General features: G+C 34.3%; 2 long non-coding RNA genes across 2 annotated transcripts in view; both read left to right on the top strand.

Moving 5' to 3' along the window:
• Positions 1 to 5,319, top strand: part of LOC120892259 (uncharacterized) — a 30,153-nt gene extending 24,834 nt beyond the window's left edge. The window contains exon 3 of the long non-coding RNA XR_005736856.2: positions 5,164 to 5,319. This is a non-coding gene — a long non-coding RNA (uncharacterized LOC120892259). The remainder of the gene's footprint in view (positions 1 to 5,163) is intronic.
• Positions 5,320 to 6,874: 1,555 nt separating this feature from the next.
• Positions 6,875 to 13,268, top strand: part of LOC144366701 (uncharacterized) — a 62,114-nt gene continuing 55,720 nt past the window's right edge. The window contains exon 1 of the long non-coding RNA XR_013425802.1: positions 6,875 to 6,960. This is a non-coding gene — a long non-coding RNA (uncharacterized LOC144366701). The remainder of the gene's footprint in view (positions 6,961 to 13,268) is intronic.

Below are 13,268 nucleotides of genomic sequence, written 5' to 3'. Positions count from 1 at the left end.
ATAGTCTCCAGACATTCAAGAAGTAGAGCATGCCAAGTTTATCAGACTATACTTATACTCTTTAGTCTTTGAATGTGAAGGAAGAAAGAGAGAGAGAGAGAGAGAGAGAGAGAGAAAGAGAGAGAGAGAGAGAGAGAGTGTACAGGTGTTAAAATATAATAAGTCAGAGCCAAAACACAAAGCAGAAGGAGAAGCAATATTGTAAGATTGTGCCTCAATTTACCTCTTGGCTATCTCATCACAGAAATGTCATAGGATGAAGCCTGAGAAGATCTTCCTGAAGGAAGATTATGACCTTACCTCAGCCCTGAATGAATTTTGGGTTGTATCAAAAGAGGCACAAGCAGAGATTTATTTAGGAAAGCAAGAAAATTTATTCAGGAAAGCAAACAATACAGTAGGATACACAATCAAAGGGAGAGGGATTGTAGGTGCTTAAAAATGAACAAGCTTTTGGAGTCTCAGGATTCCTTTGAAAGAAACTTTGTAAATTGTGAATATGAGAGGTTTGTAGGGTAGTGTCAGCTTAATGAATTTAATTCTTCTGTTTTTGGAGCACACAGCATGTCAAATCATCTGGTTCATTGCAAAATCTTTAGATTTGATACTATCATAAGATAGCATCTCATGGGTTTTAACAATGTCTTTCCCTAGGCTTAATTTAATTATCTAAAAATATGTTCTATAAATTAAAATATATCGGCACTCATTATCTGAACTTACATTGTGCTAGGATTTGTTGGATGTTTTAAGAATTCATGCTTGGGGAGTAAAAGTGTTCATGAGTTTTTACATTTCTAGTTCTTCTATGTTATTCTCCTTTCTACTTAGGCTTATCTTTTCTATTCTACCTCATTTTACCTTTGTGATTTTAGTTTTTGCTATTGATTCTTAGCAATTTAAATTTTATAGAATAATAAATTGTATAAATATGTAATTCCTCCTTATGAACTTTTTAAATGTAGAAATAGATCCAAATATATTTAGTTTATTTTCTTTAAATCATAGTTTAAATAGTTGGTGATTTAGTATTTTGAATTAAAAATGACTTAACAGCTGGGCGCAGTGGTGCATGTCTGTAAATCCCAGTGGCTTGGGAGCCTGAGGCAGGAGGATCGAAAGTTCAAAGCCAGCCTCAGCAAAAGTGAGGTGCTCAGCAACTCAGTGAGAACCTGTCTCTAAAACATACTAAATAGAGGTGAGGATGTGGTTTAGTGGTAGAGTGCCCCTGAGTTCAAACCCCAGCACCACACCTTCTCCTGAAAAAAATGAGTTAACTATCTGTTGAATATACCTGTACAATTTATAATATAAGCTGTTTTAGTCAGCTTTCAACTGATGTGACTAAAAGGACCCCACCAGAATAATTTTAGAGGAGGAAATATTTATTTCATAACTCATGGTTTCAGGGGTTTCAGTCCACAGACAATAGGCTCCATTCTTGGGGTTTCATGGAGAAAGAGTGTGGCAGAGGGAAGCAGCTCACATGACAATCAGGAGCAGAGAGAGAGTCTGTTCTCCCCAGATACAAATATATACCTCAAAGCCATGTCCCAATTCCCACCCCCTCCAGCCACACTCTACTACTTTAATTACCACTCAGTTAATCCCTAACAGAGGATTAATTCATAAATTGGGTTAAGACTCTTTATAACCCATTATTTTTCCTCCAAACTTTCTTGCATTATTTCACATGTGAGATTTGGAGGGATATCCAAACCATAACATTTTAAGTTACTGAAAAATTTTTTTTGAAAACTACAGAGAATTCATTTATAAATGTTTATTCCATTTACATTTGTTATTTTACTTGTTCTTAACAATTATATCTGAATTGCTCTTCAAAATTTTGAGACATTAAGTGCTGTTACCTAGCTATCATCTAAAGTGTTTTTCCCTATTAACTATTTTAACAGTATGTGGATGTTAGAAAAGTACAATAAAGTTAAATAAATTGGTGTTTTCTTGATGACAAGATATATCAGTTTTTTAGAGAAATACTAGGTTTTATTTACTTATGATTATACCAAGTTATGTAAAATTTGAAAAGTATTTGGGTTTATTGGATTTATGAGTACTTATTTATTTCTAAGGTAATTTGATACCACATACACAATATACAAACACATCTACAGAAAATCAACACATGTGTAGTTATAACATAATCAAAATGCAAACAGACAATAAAGATCTTCTTATAACATTTATTTAGATTCTTCATTTCCTTTTCCAAATAGTTTTCCTCCCTCTTAAGGCTATCATTCTTCTCCATTACCCTAAATAATCAGTAGCCCTAAATTGACACTTCTGAAGTATCATTCTAAGGGAAACAAGGTAGAAAAATTTCAACTCAAAGACATCAAACTTGGATAAAAACATAATTTTTTTCTGATAAAAGGAGTTAAGGAGAAAAAGGGTAAAAAATGACATTTGTTATGTAGACTTAAGTTGCTATCTTTCTTGTTATAGAAGTTAGTTCACAGATAGGGAAATGTCTTTAAAAATGGAGATTTCTTTATAGATAAAAATTTTATTTAAAAAGTTTCAAAATATCAAAAACAAACAATAAAACTAACTAAAACCTCAGAAATTCATACTATGGAGAACTTTTTTCTTGGTAATTCTTTCTAACCTATTTTACTTCCTAATTAAGATCACTAAATTTAGAATATTCAATGAATAGGACAAAGAGTATTTTACATGCTCATCAAGCTTGATGAGTTGGGCTGCCTATGTCTTTCTAAATTATTCACTTCTTGTTCTAATTTATTATAGATTTTCATTATTTTAGAAAGAATCTATAATCTGTAGCTCATCATAACAATCTAAATCTGGATGTTTTGGTGGCTGTAGTTGTTCTTATTGTTCTGCTTTCAAATTATTTTCTCTTTTAAGAAAAGGAAAGATGTGCTGGACATGGTGGCACATGTCTGTAATCCCAGTGGCTTGGGAGGCTGAGGAAGGAGGATCAAAAATTCAAAGCCCACCTCAGCAACAAAGTGAGGCCCTAAGCAACTTAATAAAAGTAGCAAAAGTGGAAAAATATTTCCAGGATCCACACTGCCAACCTGTAAATTAGGCTCTTCTAATTATCTTTCTAAAAACACATTTAAATTTCCACCCCTATGTAATGACCAACATAATTTTCATATATAGCTTATTGATAATGATTATTTTTATCCAGTTACAAAAAATTAACTGACATAAATAAATCCCCATATAAATTTTCTATATTTCTATAAGCATGAAAAAATCTATTATTACTAAAAACTTTAGTTAAGGGGACATCACCTTGATAAAGTGCTTTTCCTAAGCACTAGGCTTTATTTAATTATGATTTATATATAAATGTATATAAATTATATATAAACTTTATATATAATTTATATACAATATATAATTAAATTTATATATAAATATAACATATTTATATATGTATTTATATATAAATTATATTTATAAGGCTTTCACACTTGGAGAACATGAATAGTTTTTACATACAAGAAAGTCACTAACAATTAGCAGCAGAGTTACACAGATGTCTTCATGTTAGCTTAATTACAACTTTGAAGCAAAACTCAGGATAACCATAACTAGAGGTCTACATAGGTTAACAGTATTGATAAAAATTAAAAATATAGCTTTAGTATTGATAAAAATATACAAGTTTAGGAAATAGTAATAATTACCATAATGGACTTATTACATAATATATAAGTGCATTTCTGATTTACAATAACCAAATGCTTATTTAGAAAGCAAACTGATGCAGAAAAAATAATGTATAAATGCCATCCATAAGTTTCATGGACTATTTTATATGTTTAAGTTTCAGATACAATACATGCTGTATTAAAGGGAACACTTATTATTTATCTTGTAGGCATTAAATTTACATTATATTAATTGTAGAAACTGCTGCATAACATTTGGATGAAGCTCAAACATACTAAGTCCTTAGATGTATATGTACTTTGATTCATATATATAAGTTGTCAATCTAAACATATTAAATAACCTAAAATAACATTTTTTTATTTAACCAGTGCTATGAAATTATTATTTAACAGACTTTAAAACAGAAAGGTACATAAAAAAATCTTAATTATTTTAAGAATGGTTTCCAAGTTATAACTGTTTTGTTTAATTGGAACTAGAAGAGGGATTATATTCTAGTTTATGCCCTTCCTAGAGATTGGGAAGGACACTGAGATTGGACCCCTGTACTGGTCACCACCATTGTCAGTGAACATATTGAGTTTACTTCCCTCTAAATTTTAAATAAATTCAGGTCAGATTTGCAGGTATACAACCTTCTAGTGTTACAGGAAAGCAATTCATTGATGACTGATCCTCCAGCAGCATGCAGTCTTTACATTCATCGATGACAAATTCATTTTATGGTCTTTTCATTTAATGTTTGATTGAAAAGAAAAAAAGGGACTACTTCCCTAAGTGAAAAAATGCTGAGATTATCTTGATAACTAAGTGCTTTAAGAAAATCTTGCTTAAACATAAAAAATTAGATTTTGGTTTTATACAAGTTCATTAAATTTTGACCTAATAAACCCTTAAATAACATTCACTGTGTCCATTATAGCCAACTTACTCACACATAAAAATTTCCTAAGATATTTACTTTCCACCATCTCCAACTTACTTAGACAATCTACAACTTGTTTACATTCTTAGCTTTTCCCTCATGTCCATCTAGGACTTTATGGGGAACAAAGAGTCACTCTATCATATAAAATACTTTCTCATCCCAAATCATTTTTTTTTCTTTAATTTTTTTTAACAAAATGCATCCCAATTCCAAAAACTTTTTATATCTCTTTCTCTTATTTGCTGACTCATTTTCCCCTAAGGGTACATTTTAAAACAATCTTAAAAAAATTTTCAATTTAAGAAAATTATTCTTTACCTCAATAATATGAAATAATTTATGATTTCAACAGTATTTTAATCAAAACATAGCTAAAACTCTTCATAGGTTTGCATATAGAATTACATCTATTAATTTGAATTTAAACTCTTGGTGATCTTGCTTTGTAGAGACCCAGAAATAAAATGATCTTAAAACAGTTTTTGTCATATATCAAGAATTTATAAAAACTTTTTAAGAACACATTTAATAGAATAAAATTTATATTTTTCTTACAGAACTTAGTGTTGAACCCATGATGCAAAGAAAAGACCACCAACTCTAATTTTAAACCAAATTAAAGTAAGCTTATATTGCGTACACAAGAGATCTGGCCAGCAAATACCTCACTGGAAAACCTGGGTAAAGGACAGCAACAGCTCTCAGGAAAGAAAGGTATTTATAGCACAAGAAGTTACAAAGGGGCTAGTGTTGGGAACTTATAGCTAACAGGGTTCTGGCAATCATGATACAAAGGCAGATAGCAGGTTAATGATCTACATGGCTTGACATTTTAATGTAGGGAGTAAATTGAGATTCCAACATCAGAATTTGTGAGATGCTGCTGGAGTCAGGAGGGATGAGGAGTCCCTGGGCAAATAACCAGTCCATGATGGAATTAAGTCCCTCCCCATGGGTTTTAGAGATAGGAAATTGGGGACACATAGGAAATTTAGTTTGGGGTTTCAGCTGGATACAGACTGGCTTGTGGTGGGAGATTATGATGAACTTGGAGGTATCCCAGACTTGGGGATCGACTAGGTCAGGGGCAATGGCATGTTAGATACTGTCAGATTATTAGAGTAAGGATTAGAGGCAGAAGCAGATGTGTTGTAGTATTCTTGGGGGTGTACTTGGAGGGTGGCTCCTAGTAATTGGAGAACATCTCTGCCTAGGACAGGATTGAATGACCAGAGTGTGTGAAAGGGTGTCCCTCCAGGGAATAGGCCAGTTTAGCAGTTCACTTTGGTGAGGAGGGTTGCCATTAATCCCCATAACCGAGACCTGGGAAGAAAACAGAGGCCTAAAGTAAGCAGGCAAGACAGAATAGGTAGCCCCAATGTCCACAAGAAATATTATGAACTTACCCATTACCTGGAGCATTACCCTGAGCTCATCAAGGGTGGTGGTGGTCCTCCAATCTGGGCTTCTTCAGTCTTCTGTGAACATTAATAGTTCAAGAGAAGGGACTGCCTGGCTGGTCATACTCCACATGGAGGCACTCAGGAAGAGCCATCCATGGGGCAGTTGCTCTTCCAATGTCCTGTGTGCTTACAGATGGGACATGGCCTGGGGTGGCACCATGGGTTTGGTCATTGGTGAGCCAATGACCTTCACATTCATATTTGAAGAAAGTCCCTGGTGGAGAGGGATGCTGGTTCTCACATGAAGATTTTGTTGGAGGAGTAGGCCTCAGGGCCGCTGCCAAGCCCTGGGTTTGGAGTGTTACCTTTTTATGCAATTGAGCCTTTCCACAAGATCTTGGATAGGGGTTGGAGGACCCTCCTCAGCTTGTTTGAGCTTTGGATTAGCTGGTAAGAAGGCCTGGTGGCACCGGGTGTGGACACTGACAGAGAAGAGATGAATGAGTAGGTGGAGAAACCCATTGCAGGAGGATAGGGAAGGACTTATCAGTAGAAGAGGTGGGTGAAGGAATCATGGCTGCAGAAGAGGAAGATGGAGGGGTGAGGGAGGTTTCTAGACTGGGGGAGAAGGTGCTGTGACCTCCATATGTAAGGACATTCTGCCCACTTCCCTATCTGGTGACAGAAATTGTCCAATTCAGTAAAGGATTAAAATCAATAGTTTTTTGTGGGGGCCATTGTGACCATTGTCTAAGTCACACTGGGGCAAGGCCACAGTGCAGTAAAGACCTGGCAGTTATAGCATTGGTCTGAGTCCTAACTTGTCAAAATTTGAATATAGAATTTCTTTTTTTTTCTTTTTCTCAGAGAGAGAGAGAGAGAGAGAGAGAGAGAGAGAGAGAGAGAGAAAATTTTTGCTGAGAATCGAACCCAGCGCCCCGGGCATGCCAGGTAAGTGCGTTACCACTTGAGCCACATTCCCAGCCCCTGAATATAGATTTTTCCAAAGACTTTTGGGGTCTAAGGAAGATTCGATGTTTTCAATGACATTCTGGCACCCTCAGGTGTAGGTGGGATCAGAAAAAGGCATCCCAAATTCTGATTGCACTCACCTGAGGAATGGATAAGAGCCAGGCATGGATTGAGGTATCCATGCAACCCACTGGGGGCCCAAATGGATCAGAGTGGCTAGCCGGAGTACTGGGACATTTCCAAAGTTCCTGGGGCCTTAAACAGAATGGGTGGGAGTCTATGGCACACTCCTGACTTATGGATAGGCCCCTGTGGCCGGAGAGGGGCTTGATGGTCAGGGGAAATGAGGGACCATACCCCATTCCTGGCAGCCCAGATGAAGGGAGAGGGAAAGAAGGAGCAGCTTAGGAATTTGTTGGTTTGTTTGAAGGGGGAGAGGGTGGACCTCATTCCCCAGATGTAAGGTATGGAAGAGGCCTGAAAAGCTCTCCCGGGTTTCAGCACCAGATGTAAGGTCAGGCAGCAGCCACTAAAAGGAGGCAGATTTAAGGGCTGCTGAATGAGGCTTTATTGAGATTTTGCTTCTGGGCAGGATCCTCAGACCAATAGGGTAAAAATAGGATCTAAGGAGAAAGGCATGGGGCTCAAGTAGACTGAATTTGTACTGGGCTTAGGGCAGGAAGGAAGGGCTTGGGACAGGAAAAGGGGTTTTTAGAGTCCCTTGTCCTACTGGGGTTGGTCGGGAGAGCTGGCTAAGACTCAGTACTGGCCAGGAGACCCCTCTGATTGACAGGCGGTTCTTTCAGTGCCTGGTGGTGGTTTTTTTTTTTTTTTTTTTTTTTTTTTGCACACACAGGTTGCTTGGTGTTTTGTGTCGGAGCCACCTCAATTGATCTGACAGATTTTAGCTCCCTTTGGTGAGAAAGTGACAAAATGTTTTTATTTTCCACATGTTTAACTTGTAAATAAACCATGCCTTCCTATTGACTTATAAAATACATTTAAATTGCCAGCCCAGTGTAAAGAGTCACATGAAATGTTACATATAACTTATTGATAGCAGGTTATTTTTCTCTAATTACAAATTAAATAATATAAATAAGCCTCCAGCTAAATTGTTGTTGTTGTTGTTGTTATTATTATCATTATTATTATTATTATTATTATTATTTTGTGTGTGGTGCTGAGGATTGAACCCAAGGCTTGTTCATTGAAGGCAAGCATTCAAACAACTGAGTTATATCCCCATCCCACAATCCATTATTTTTATATAAGTCTGAAAGAGACTATTGTTATAGAAAGATTTAGTTTGAAGAACATGAACTCAGTAAAATGTTTTTCAATACTTTTTATTTTAGTGATTTTTATACTTGAAATATATGAATACATCAAGTATACAAAAAAGGCATTATATTATATTATATTAACAAAGTTTAGCTTTTAAAGGTAAATTCAGAATTTGTAGTGTAGTGTATTACTCTAAAATAACAGCTATTGTTTACCTAGAGTTGTACAAACCCTAATTCCTTTAAGACAATTTCTCTAAATAATAAAACTAACTAGTCATGAGATATTATCTTGTTGGATAAGAGCAATTTAATGTTTTAAGAATTCTTTTTTAGTTTAATACACAGAGAATGAAACTTTGGTTTATATAAGTACATTAATATTTAGCCTTAAGAAAAAACCTTGAATAACTTTAACTTATAGTGTTAAGTAGCCAACTTAGTTACACAAAAACTTTTTTAAATTTCACCTCCACAAACCTTAGCAATTTACTTAGATATTCTATAGCTTTTTATATTATCACACAATTCTTTTTATTTATTTATTTGTTTATTTTTTAATTTAAATTTTTTATTATTAATTGTTCACATAATTCTTTTTCACACAGAAACATTTCTTTTTCCTTCTACTTTTTATATTAAAATGCACTCCATTACCTACAACTTTCTTATATCTCTTTTGTTATTGTTCACCCCTTTTTAAAAAATTGCATTCTGGGGCCTGGGGTTGTGGCTCAGTGGTAGAGTGCTTGGCTCACATGTGTGAGGTACTGGGTTTGATTCTCAGCACCACATATAAATAAATGAATAAAATAAAGGTCCATCAACAACTAAAAAATAAAGTTAAAAATTTACATTCTGAAACAATCCTTATAAAATTTCTGAATTTAAACAAATTACTCTACTTTAATAAGATGAAATACTTCATATTTTTAGTCCTTTAATTTAAACCCAACTGAAAACTTTTGTACTGTTTTTATATAAAATTATACCTGATAGAGTATTAAATCTTAGCAAACTTTTTTTTATAAAGACACAGAAAGAAAGAAATCTTAAACTTTTTTATTTACCAATTTATGAAAATACACTGTATGATTGAATATATTACTTTATGGAATCTAAGAAGTCAAGAGTTCTTGATTTTTTTATTAGCAGTTAATGTGTCAGCATTTTAACTTTCCAAATTAATCAGGTGTCTCCTCTGCCAAGCACATTTATGATTAATCCTATTGATGTTAAGTCTAATTTAATTTTTTTTAACTGTAAGATAAAAGATATCAGATAATTGTTACAAATAGTAATAGTTATTTCTTTGTTATTGAAGAAAAATTCTATAAACAAGGGATATTACATTTTAGATATTTTATAGAAACCAACACTCTATTAATTATTTGACCACCTAGAAAAACTTGTGAGTTAGTAATTTTAAAGACATATTTATTCTCATCTGTTTAACTTTTTCAAAAGTCATGTGAACTAAATGCTATTTGGCATCCATTTCTCATTTAAAATTTTATTTATAAGTGCTCATTTATTTTTGCCAATCTTGATATCATGTACATAATATATGTAGCACATATGTAGACACAATAGTATAATACATAGGTGTGCACATATGCATAGAACAGACAGGAAAGAAAGATCTTGCAGCTTTTTGTAGGTAGATTTCCACAGGTATGAAACAATAATACAAAAGTTTTTAAAATACCTCTAATTAATTTAATCTGATAGAAATTAAAATAGAGCCTGCCATTATTTTACATTATGACTTAAATATAGGCAAGCCTGTATATTTGGAAATGTTAGGTGTGAAGTGTAACAGCCATTTAGACACTGAAATTAAAGATTCAGGTGGCCATGTGTTCTTGAAGACTATTAGATTTATTCCCTACTTCACCATGTCTATATCTTCCTTAGGACTCTAAAAAGGAGATTTTTCCAATGTATTTGAGAGTTAATCTTTGAAAAATTGGTCTTTGAACAAAGACAGTGTAAAAAACTTTGTACTTTGTACTTAGATAAAATAAAATAGTTCAGAAATATATTTGTCTAGGTATGCAGGATCCATGAGCTCAAGAATATAGAAAGTTTTAATAAAACAGAAGTTAAAAAAATGACATGACCACAATTTCTCTAGTACAAGAAAATCCAGAACTTTGATCAGATCAGAGTGAACTTTTGGATCAAATTAGAATCAGTTCAGATGTTTAAAGAATGTTAGATTCCAGAAATCCTTGGGTAAACATTTTTAAGGTAAAGAAGTCTTACATATATATGAGATTATTTCATTTTCCCTCTCTGTTTTAGGAAGGAACTTGTTAAGAAAGTAGGTGGTAGTGTGTAGATAAGACAGTTGGCCATTTAGGTCGTACATGGGGCTTGAATTTAAAAGTTATTTCCTTTTTTCTTTTGTCTCAGATCAGTTTTGAATAATAATTTCTGCAAGCCTCCCAAGTTTTTCAAGTTCTGAAATCTCTGTAAACTTCTGTAAGTTACATTTCAAATGCAGGCCTTGGAGAGAGAGATCTGGCAGAAGTTAAGTAAGGGAAGATGCTATTTTGAGTTTAAGAGGTAAAACCTCATGCATAGGTCATTTTAACCATTTTTTTCTTTTGTAAAATCAGCCTCTTAAGATGCAGTGCTATAATTTATTTCTTATAGTGAGTCTTTTTTATTCCCCCAGTTGGTACTCAGGATAGGGATGCAGAATACTATAAAACATCTTGTTTTTCATGCTGTGCTTAGGTCATTTCCCAGGCCTGGTAGAAGAGAAAAATGCACTTTTTGAGCATCTGTGGGTCAAACTTATTCCAATTTTTAGTAATACAGAATTTTGGTAAACCTGGTATAACTGTTGAGAAAGAAGCTCCCATCTGAGTACAAGAAAACAGAACTCAGGTGCACATGCCTGAGAAAAATCTATTTTTTAAAACGGACATCATTCAATGAGCTTCTGATGTCCAGAAAGCCCATTTTTCATCATGGTTCTGCAAAATTAATTGCTGGTGTCATTGGCCAAATAAACAAGGACTCTGTTTAAAGCATGACAATGACACTGAAGATTCAGTCTCAGAGGCATGACTGACCTCTATAAACTTTCAAATGTGATGACCACAAAAAAACAAAACAAAACCTAACATGAAGTACATCCCTCTGCTCTGTGGCTAAAGGAATCTCCAGAGTGTAAGGAGGACATCTAGTGGTTGTTAAGACACTTAACACCCTTGTTTTGAAAGATTATGGAAGGGGTGAAAGAAAATGTCTCCCAGTTGCTGCCAAAGAGACTCACAGACCACAGAAAAAAACAACAGGAAAAACCCCTGGAGACTTATAGCAGCTTAATGTGTGAACAAAGGGAATCCAGGCATTTCCTTATGAACCACTCTCAATGGCTAGAGACTTATTGGTGAAAGGAGGGGAGTGCTCTGGAGGAGTGAGCACAGGAAAGTGAAGTTTGGCTCATCTGGACGTGTGTCTCACTGCCCCTCTGTACAGGGAAGTTGTTAATTAATGGGTTCTGGGCTGCTCCATCCTGCACTTCCTCCCTCAGCCCACCTGTTTCCCACCTTTTGGCCCTCCCAGCTAGCCTTTCCTGGGCCTAGTCACAGACATACCCAGGAAGGAGAAAGATAAGGGGAAGAGAGCAGGAGCACAAAGGAAGCCTAGGCATATAAGAAAGGCAGAATACCTTGCTTCTTGGAATACTAGGATACCTTCTATGGCCCCCTTCTCCCTTCTGGGAGAAATCTATGTTACCTGCTTTATATGCTTGCCTTGGCATGCTTCTTTAATGTCCAAATTTCAGCACATGAGGGAGCAGATAACCAGTCACTAGTAACCATGGGTATCAATACTGCCTGCCTATTAGTTGAAGAATGCTCTAAAATTGTCAAATTATTTTAATAATTTTTAATGATTTTGTAATCATCCTTTGATTTGTTTTTGACCCATTTGCTATTCAGACGTGTTTGGTGGACTTTCTAAGTGATTTTGGATTTTTCAAATTTCATTTCACATTGATTGTTAATTTTATTTTATGGTGATCAGAATATATGCTTTGTATTATTTCAGTTCACTTACTTTAATAGATACTTTAAAAATAATCTGCCAATGGTACATCTTGAGAGAGGTTACTATGCACTGAAAAATATCATAGATTTGTTTTTGGATGGAGCATCATGGAAATACCTATTAGACATCAACTTAAAGTGATCTTCTGGTCTTCTTTTTCCTTGTAATATTCTTCTAAGGATCCTGTCACTTGAAACTGCAGTAATGATGTGTTCAACTGCTATCACTATTATCTTGTTGTTTCAAAACTTTCTGTTTTATCTTTCAGCCTCTGGTGTGGCTATGTTTGGATCTTTCTTGGATTTGAGAGATTTCTGAGTTTTTCCCAGAGACTATAATTTGACTTATCTTATAAACCTAACCCCTCATATTTGAAAGATAATGTATTTTTATCATCAGCATTTCAACCATGTGCCATTTAGAATATATTTTTGTAGTTATATGAAGGGTAAAATAATGGTGGAAAGTTTTTAGTCATTTAATAGTGCAAGTTGATTTTGCTGTGCACAGCAATTATTTTCAGGGGTAGAGCAAGTTAACAAACACATTCTTCACAATCCCATGACATAAGTTATGCCATCATATTGATGACTATTTCAGTGGTGAGAAAACTGAGGCACAGAGAATTTAAATAACCAGCTCAACTTCACATACTTTTGTAGTGACTAGTGTCAATGCTATCTGAATTCAGAATACAAATGCTATAGCTATTTTCAAAATTTTATATTATGTCTCCCATATATGTAAATATATCTATATGTTAATATAAATAAAATCACATAGTGTACGAATAATTAAATGACAAATATTTATTATATAATTATCTGTCACTGCATAAAAACCAACCCTCAAATATAGGGTCTTAGAATATCCTGTTTTAGTATTATCTCTTACTGTTCTGGGTGTTGGCTCACTTGACCATGGTGGTTC

This window comes from Ictidomys tridecemlineatus, chromosome 9, assembly GCF_052094955.1.
Source record: "Ictidomys tridecemlineatus isolate mIctTri1 chromosome 9, mIctTri1.hap1, whole genome shotgun sequence".
Classification (NCBI taxonomy): Eukaryota; Metazoa; Chordata; class Mammalia; order Rodentia; family Sciuridae; genus Ictidomys; species Ictidomys tridecemlineatus.
This window is presented reverse-complemented; position numbering and strand designations above follow the sequence as displayed.